The sequence below is a fragment of the Corvus brachyrhynchos genome, unplaced genomic scaffold, assembly GCF_000691975.1.
Source record: "Corvus brachyrhynchos isolate BGI_N302 unplaced genomic scaffold, ASM69197v1 scaffold646, whole genome shotgun sequence".
Classification (NCBI taxonomy): Eukaryota; Metazoa; Chordata; class Aves; order Passeriformes; family Corvidae; genus Corvus; species Corvus brachyrhynchos.
The window spans coordinates 296,721-305,512 of NW_008238401.1; the positions used below are offsets into that span (position 1 = coordinate 296,721).

Here is an 8,792-nt window from a genome sequence, read left to right on the forward strand (position 1 = left end):
CCTCCTCCCCCCCCCCCCCCCCAACTTCTAATGTTTTTCATTGTGGTTCAGAGCAGTTTTCTCCAGCGATTGCTTTGTGATATTTGGTGGTGTTGATGATGCACCCAGCTTGGGACAGCTCTGCAGATCCTGCTTGCTGAGTTAACTCAGCTGGTCCACACTGAAGAATAAATAGGACCTAAAGACTGCAATAACAATTTGCTGAATATGATTAGGATACTGATGGTTCTGACTGAGGTCAAGTTGGTTTGTACGGCTGTCAACTGGCAGGGCCTTTGCAGAGGCTACAGGTTTTTCCCTGTTATGTTTACCTTCACCCATACAAATTATGTAGGCCAAGAACTGTGTAAAACATTCAGTGGGGAGAATGACTCTGAAAACATTATTTCAGGCAAAATTGGCCCTTGTTTCTGTGTTGTAATATGGAGTGTGGTATAGCTGGTATTGGGTAGAATATGGTTTAATAGGAATGGATTATTTATGACAGTCATGGAATTGAAATGCAGGATTGATAGTGCAAATTAAAGCAAGTGCATAATTTTAGCACTGTCAAATGTGAAGCTCAAGAGAGATGGCAGTAAAACAAGAAGGAAGATTGCCTAAGGTGTAAGCCCACTTTTATCTTGTTTCTACAGGTAAGTTTTAATCAAAACCCACTTCTGAGAAAAAGATCTTCACACTGGTCACTCAGATCACATTCACATCCCCAGACAACCAGCTGTGGGGGCCAGGGTGCATCGCTGGCATGCACCTTGTTCTCATAGTGCCAGCGGCTGCCAGGGCAGGATGAGGACCTGAAGGCCCAGCTGGCTGGGAATGGCTGTTCCTGAGTAAAATGGCTTGTGGAGAGGGGGTGTTTGCTCGAGGCAGGGAGACCACAGCAAGGCATACCTGGAATTACTTTGTTCCTCAGATGGAAAATGGTGGAATTATTGTCCTGAGGGCTGAGCTATGGCACTGAGAATGTTGGGAGGTGGAACTCCACCCTACAGCCTTGCAAAGTTTCTCTGTAACTGTGATTACAAGAATACCAGAAGTTAAATCTTCTTTTGTTGCTGTCTGAGAAGTGATGAGATCTTTATAACAGGCTTGAGACAGCTGAATGTAAAGAAAAAGGATGTTTGGTTGGTTTTGGGGTTTTGGTTGTTTGGTTGGGTTTTTTTTCTGAACATTGGAGTTTGCATGAGAAATCTGAGCTCCTACACATGCTGGTGGTGAAAGAGCTGGTAAAATAACCTCCCTGCCTGTATTCCTGCCTGTATTCTAGCTACTGGCTGGATGGCCTCCCCTGTGTTTGGTTGTTGAGTCTGATCCAAAGTTCATTGAAGTTAATGGCACACACTCCCATCAGTGTGTACATGAATGAGACAATGTCTAATTAGAGCCCATCCCCCCATTTTAGAAACAGGCTGGAGTATGTGGTGCCATGTGCTACTCTTGGGAAGGTATGGCATTTGTGTGAAGTACCAGTCATCGCTGGACTAAAACTGAATTTTTTTGCAGATATCTCTGCATACAAATTTCCTCACCTTTGGAAAGAAATAAACAACATGGTTTGATCTGGGACTTAAAGAGTCTAGTGGACTTGGTGAAATCAGTTCTCAAACATCTATTTGGGATGTGCATGTACTCCCACAAGGATCTCACATAGATATTAAATGTTATGGATTCAAAGCAGCCTGTGAAAATATAAAATTCCATTGTACCCTACTTGTGCATCATTAGCAAAAGAAAACAGTTTGAAGCAGCTGCTATAGTACAACTCACCTTAGTACAGTTCAGGAAAAACTGAACTGGTTGAAGTAAGTTGGAGCCAGTTTGAATACTAACAATGCTATCCTACATTGCTGAAACACTGCCTTTGGAAGATTCAGATTTTTGCAATAACAAAAAAGAAACATACAAGTATATTTGAAGCATATTATACTTGCAGTTTAGAGTGACACTTATCAAAGCTTTGGCCGAAAACTCTCTGCTGACTGATTTTAATAAGGACATATGTCCAGTCACTGGTCTCTGCTGGTGAAGCAGCTGTGTTAGCTGCAGCATTATTGCTGAGCATTCAGAAGAAGTTGTACTGATCAGAAATGCACTGGAGGGTTTTTCATGAAGCTGAATTTATTCATTATCTTCTGCAAGAATACATATTAAGCCTTTTATTTACTATTTGGGGTAATGTTCTTTTTATGACCCGTACAGATTTGCAAGCCCATATGCATGTAAGAAGAGCTGTGCTCAGATGGCTCCTACAGCACAGGCTGTGACACATTCCCTGCAGTTTGTGTGCTTGCACACAGATGCTATTTAAGACCAAAATGATTTCTAAATGGAGATGAAATCAGGAGTCTTTCTCTGGTACCAGACCAGAGCCTAGTAATACTGGAACCCTTCCTCACCTCGTCCTTCTCCCCTGGCCAGAGGAACTGGGGAGTGTCTCTGCTCAGGGTTGTCTCCAACCAAGGTTTGCCATCACCACCACTGTTCAGCAGTGTTTCATGCTGTCCTTGACCTGGACTCAGAGCAGGGCTCCTGCCAGCTCAGGAGATGGCCCTGCCCTGCCTCCGTTATTCCATTCACCTACTTGAATCACACCAGCAATGTGGCTTTTTAAATTAAAAGTTATGCAACCAGCTATCGATACTGCCAGACACAGAAGCTGGGGCATGTAATACTCCAATGGCTGTTATAATCAAATAGTATTTCTTTGTGCCTTATATCCATGGAGTAAAACATAATAAATGGGAGGATTTTGGGAGACAGGGACAAGACTACAGAAGTGGAGCTGTTGTGGTCTGGGTAGGTACAGCATGTGCTCTTATAACAAACATCTTTGTGTGAATAGACCAAACCATCCAATTGGTCATTGAGAAAATGAGATGCACTTGAAAGGCAGATGCACTAAAGCTTTGTGTGCTGAGTTTGATGTACTTTGCTGTAGAAGGATTAAATCAAAAGAGAGAAACAGTGGTTTTTATCTCAGGGAGGCACAGTGCAGACCCCTTTAAGCTCGGACCCTGTGTGCAACTGCCAGTGGTGAATGGGCACTTCCCAAGCGGGGAGCTGAAGGTGCTTTTAAGAGTTCCCCAAAGCTGCAGGCTTTAGGTGGTGGCTCAGCAGCAGGGCATAATCCCAGTTTGGCTTTACTGGAAAATATGACCGAATCCCCCCTTTTTACACCAAAACCTACCTGAAGGCTTTTGCCTAATGCAACACTTTGTCATCCTAGTGGGACTACTTCTTTTCTTGAGAGAAGAGCTAAAGTCTCTACACAGCAAGAACGGGAGCACTGCTTCCCTTCAGGGGACAGGTTGTGCTTTTTTGATACTGCTTGTGCATTAGAAGCCTGGACACCAAGTAAGTGCTGCCCAAGCAGAACTTCCCGCCTTGGAAGGTGAGACTGTCCCCAGGTACATGCTGGGCAGTGATCAATCAACTGGTGTGTGGTTTGTTACAGCAGTAGCATAGCTTGGTGTTTGCAGGAACCAGGCAAGTTCTCTGAATGTGGAATAGTGAGCTGAGGAACAATTTAAAGCTGGGTTTAGTTGTACTTGATTTCTAAGTAGTTTCATTTTCTGCCCTAGAAAGCACAATTCTTTTGGTTTTGTGGAACTCTGATGTTTCTGGCCTCCTTCACAGTGATGTTCCAGGGATGGGACTTGTGACTGTTTGTGGGGCTCTATACTCTCATTTCCCTGGTCCCTGCTTGCAGACACTGTTCCCGTGAGTAGGCAGTGGGGAAGCTGCTGCCTGCCTGCTGCAGTGCCCTGGGGAAGCAGGAACTTTGCTGTGCAGCTCCTGCCCTCATGAAAGAAAAAACCTCAGTGGAGTTGAGATTTGGTTAACCAAGCCAATGTTGTTTTTATCTCAATCTGTTCTGTGGTGTCAGTGTAATTTTCTGTGCAAAGCAGGACAGCAGTCAGAGAAGAGATTCCATCAGCTGAAGAAACACAGACTAGGTGAACCAGCATAAGGCAATGGCTTAAGTCTAAAAAGCATCAGAAATGTACCTTGTGACCAAGGATGTCTGTAATGCTGTGCTCAGTGCCACACAGGCATGAGAGGACAGCCTGTGGGATAGGGTGACCAGTGCCTGTGTGGCACTGAGCTGAGGCAGGCATGAGAGGACAGCCTGTGGGATAGGGTGACAGACTGCCTGTGTTATGCCTGTTCTGATTTGTCCTTGCTCAGCAGCCAGCTCAACTGTTATGAGCTAATTTTCCATCTCACATGAGAAGGAATACTCTGGTTTGGTGGTTTTTTTATTTTCCTTACTCTTTCTCTAGTTTTCTCTACTGATGCTAATTTCTTAACTAAACCACCAGTACATGGTATGGCCTCTCTACTTCCAATAAGAGAGCTGGTCAGAACATTCTGCTGCTTCTCTAGTAGCCTGTAGGCTGACAGCTTAATTTATTGTGTTGAATACATGAAAAAGTGTACACTCAAATAAAAAAGATAACCTCCTCTCACTTGTCCCTTCCTCCCTTAGCCACACTACCCCATTAGTAGTCTTTTCAAAGAGAAATCACTTCCTGAGTTAGCATTCCTCCCCCCTTTGTATTTACAGCACTTGGTTATTCTGTACAGCTGCAGTAAGTGAAGCAGCTTTGCTTTGTTTCTGGTAAGTAGCTCCAGCCTGGCCTCCCTGATGGGTAAAGCTCTTCAACACAAGGCACTGATCATTCATGATTGGCACACAGGAATTATCACCCGGACACAGCATCACTCTTTTCTGTCATGGACTTGACTGAGTCAGTGAGGGAAGTGAAAACATCTGTCACCTTTCCTTGCAAAGCAGCACCGAGAGGTCTGTGTAGGGGCAATTTGTTATTTCTAACAGAGAACAGAAAGATTGATTTTGCTAAAATATTTTTATTGATAAATGTTGTCAGATGGCTTTCCCACACCAAATACATAATATAAATGTGTTTTCAAACTAGTTTATAGAGATAGGGTACTTACCCGGCTAACCCACCAAAAATCTCTGTGACATAGGAATAATCCCCTCCTGACTTGGGGATGGTGACTCCCAGTTCAGCGTAACACAGCGAGCCAAGGGCAGCCACACCGCCGCCAAGCACCCAAATAATGAGAGCAAGTCCCACCGAGCCGGCGTGCTCCAAAACTCCTTTCGGTGAAATAAAGATCCCAGAACCAATTATATTACCTGGAAAGAAAAATAGGTTAGCAGTGAGGTAAAAGAAAGTAAATATTTTTCTTCTATTTATTCAAAAAAAGGCAAACAAGCCCAAAGCCCCCACTCAACCAAAAAAGACAGCTGTGCCACCCCCTTTTCAGTTTCCATGACTGCACTTTTTCTGATTACAGCCTGGGAAAAGTGTTGCCATTTATCAGCAATCAAGGACGATAAGTGTGTGCTCAGCTCTGCTGAAGCACGGTAAGTCTCAGCTGAGGATCTGTGAGTTTTCTGGCATGAACTTGCTCAGCTTGCACAACTGTCTGCTCTCACCTGCCATGCATAAGTGTATTATTGAAAGGAGTTAGAAATGACTTTGTAATGAAAATTTTTTATCCACTCCTAAGAGGAATTTGAACAAGGCCCATTTCCAGGGAGGTTAGGAGGTCAAGAAACAAGAGAGTAGCACTGTCTATAATGATGGGCCCAAAAGGTGTGCTTGTCCACCAAGGATGGATTTAAGATTATGCTTGAAAAGCCAATCTCAAAGTCTGAAATACTAGAAATCCATTAACATTTTGTACTTGCAATACCTGTGCTACTTAGTCATCAGCCATACATTTTAAAGTTGTAATGTGGTATGACTAAAATATTAGACAATATAAGACAATTGAGATGATGTGAGTTGAGGCAGTGCTGGGTATAGAAAAGGAGTGCTGGATACCACAGGTGCTCTTTTTTCATGTGGGGCCAGGGTGTGTTACATGATGGGTGAGCAACTAGCTCACAGGCTGGGCACAAAGAGTTGTAGTGAATGGGGTGACATGAGGATTGTGACCTGTCACTAGTGGGGTTCCACAGGGCTCCATCCTCAGCCCTGTGCTCTTCAGTATCTTCATTAACGACTTGGACCCAGGTCAAAACGAACACTAAGGAGCTTTGCTGATGACACTAAATTAGGAGCAGTTGTTGACTCCCTTGAGGGCAGAGAGGCCCTGCAGAGAGACCCAGACAAATGAGAGAGATGGAGAATCCCCAACCATGTGAAGTTTGAACACAGGCAAGTGCTGGACTCTGCACCTGGGAGGGGGCACCCCTGGCTGCGTGGATGGACTGGGAATGAGAGGCTGGAGAGCAGCTGTGGGAAGGGACCTGGGGGTCCTGGTCGATGGCCAGTTGGATCTGAGTCAGCAGTGCCCTGGCAGCCAGGAGGGACATCCCTGTCCTGGGGGCATCAGGCCCAGCACTGCCAGCCAGGCCAGGAAGGGGATTGTCCTGCTCCACTCTGGGCTGGGGTGGCCTCACCTCGAGTGCTGGGGGCAGTTTTGGGCACCACAATACAAAAAAGCCATGATGCTATTAGAAAGAATCCAAAGGAGACCACGAGGATGGGGAAGGGTCTGGAGGAAAAGCCTTATGAGTCTTTGGTACTGCTGTGTTCTAAGGGTTGTACGCGCACATATGGAGAAAGGCCTTAAGTTAAAAAAGCCCCTTAAAAATGATCTGCTACCTGCCAGCATACATAGCTGTGTATCTCCATTTTTCACAGGTCAATGTACCTGAAAACACTACACTTTTGGGAGGAGCTGGTGGTACTTTGGGGAGCACGCTAAAGTTTAGACATAGTGTTTTTTACCAAGATAGATCTGTAGGTTTCCACTGCCTCTTTGGGATGGAACCATACTCCTTTCTGGCCATTCCAGTACTGAACAAATGCCCAAAGACAGAATAACTGCTAAGGGGTCCTCTGACTCCTTTCATGCCACCTCCTCCTGCTCACTACCCTTGTTCACTTTAGCTCAGGCTTGCTGGTATTTTTGGCAGCAAAGACCAGATGAAAATGCCCATCCTTCAGCAGGCTGCCAGTTTCCATCCCTATCCCTTGGGTCACCTTTCCATTTTGTCAGTACATGAAGAAAGGATACAATCCAAACACAGCATGGCATCCCTCAGACTGATCATGGACAGGAAATCCAATGTTACAGCGTGTCTCTGCAGACCTGTGCTGCGTGGTGCTGGCAGGGTGCTTCCCTGATCTCCACTGTGGCTTTGTGCTGGCGAGGGGGTGAGCTGATGGCACACCTGGTTTTCTGTACCCACTCAACTGCTGAGGTGTGACGGACAGACCTGCCGTGGAGTGGGAAGGGTGAGGAAGTGGAGAGAGAAGCTTCAGCAGCACCATGGGAAGCAGCATGATCTGGCCATTTTGTGAGGAACCCAGGGAAGAGAGAGCTAAGTCCTGGTGAGGTGTAACTGCAGAGAGAAGGTGGCAGCAGTGATCTGGCACAGCAGTGCCCTAGTGCAGTCTAAATAAACAGTTGCTGATGTGTTTTTTAAATGCTTGCACTTGGCATTGTCAAAGCTCTGAAGCTCTCTGTGCTTCATCTTTCTGCCTCCAGGAAAGGGCATGGCTCATCTCTGGCAGCCTGGATGATGGGCGGTGAGGGGCATTGGCAGTGGGGCTCTTTCTTAAATCCAAATGGCTGCAGGGAGAAGGTGTCCGTGGCTTAGAATGATGGCCTCCTGTTACGGTAAGACTGCCAAAGCAGTCCTCCTCGTCCACAACTCTGTCTGAGCTGGAAACAGCCAGAACTTTCTTTGTCTAAGGAGAATACTTTCTGGGTGCAACTATCTTGAAGGAGCAGGACAAGGACCAGACAGCCTTCTGGATGATACTTTCATACAAACAGTCACAGGATTTTTTTTGTAAATTAAGTAACTAATCATATTTTTAAAAATGTAATTAATTTTAAATTAATGAATGAATTAAAAAAAAGGACAAAATTATCTTCCAAGTTCATTACGGATTTCCTATTATTTTGCACTCACAACAGGTGCAAAAGCCATATCCGTAGGAATGGAAGTGCTACGCCCCTTCTGACAATAGAATGTTCTTAGGGAAACCTGCCTATGTGCCTATGAATATGGTAAATGTGCCCCAAAAAGTACCTTCACTTCACTTGGCATAGGATATGTTTAAAAATAGATATGGTGGAGATACTGAAATGCTCCAGAAAATGAGCTGTCAGAAACTGCCTGCAGAGAAGCAGTTTTCAGGAGGTCTTGGTCATCAGGAACTGGAGGGAATTTGGTGAGCAGCTCTGGGGTGAGAAAATGCAATATGCACTATTTCATAGCATGATGCACATTTTCATAGCATGATATTTTGTCATCTCTTGTTTCTTGGTGTTTGTTGCCTTTTTTTCTCCTTTTCACAATAATATGGAATAGCTGGTATGACAATCCCATGACAATCTCAGCTTTTGTTTAAAAATTGTTACTAACCCCTATGAGTCATTTTAGAAAATTACAAAACACAGAAGGCAAGTAAAATATCCTGAAATATATATATATCACTTCTGAGATCTTATCCAGTGTCATGATTATTTTTTTTTTTTGGACAATGTTGAGAGCAGTTTCCACATCCTAGAAAAATAGGAAACAGGGTAGGAGAATAAAAAAACCAAAGGAAGAAATGTCTGTGTCTTTTTATTTCTCCAGTCAAGTAACACATCCGGCAGTGCTGCTAGTAAAAGCAGTAGAATGTTTGTATGAAAGAACCATCCAGAAGGCTGTCGGGTCCTTGTCCTTCAGATAGTTGCACCCAGAAAGTATTCTCCTTAAACAAACAGCTCAGAGCTGCAGACGAGGAGCC

The 8,792-nt window shown here is 44.6% G+C and overlaps 1 protein-coding gene across 2 annotated transcripts in view; it reads right to left on the reverse strand.

The window, feature by feature from the left end:
- The window catches only part of SLC7A10 (solute carrier family 7 member 10), an 18,271-nt gene extending 11,945 nt beyond the window's left edge, over positions 1-6,326 (reverse strand). The window contains exon 1 of one of the 2 annotated variants that reach the window (XM_008635342.2): positions 4,963-6,326. The gene's annotated coding sequence lies outside the window, so the exon portion shown is untranslated. The remainder of the gene's footprint in view (positions 1-4,962) is intronic. The other variant, XM_017736425.1, reaches the window with a different exon arrangement.
- Between the last annotated feature and the right edge of the window lie 2,466 nt (positions 6,327-8,792).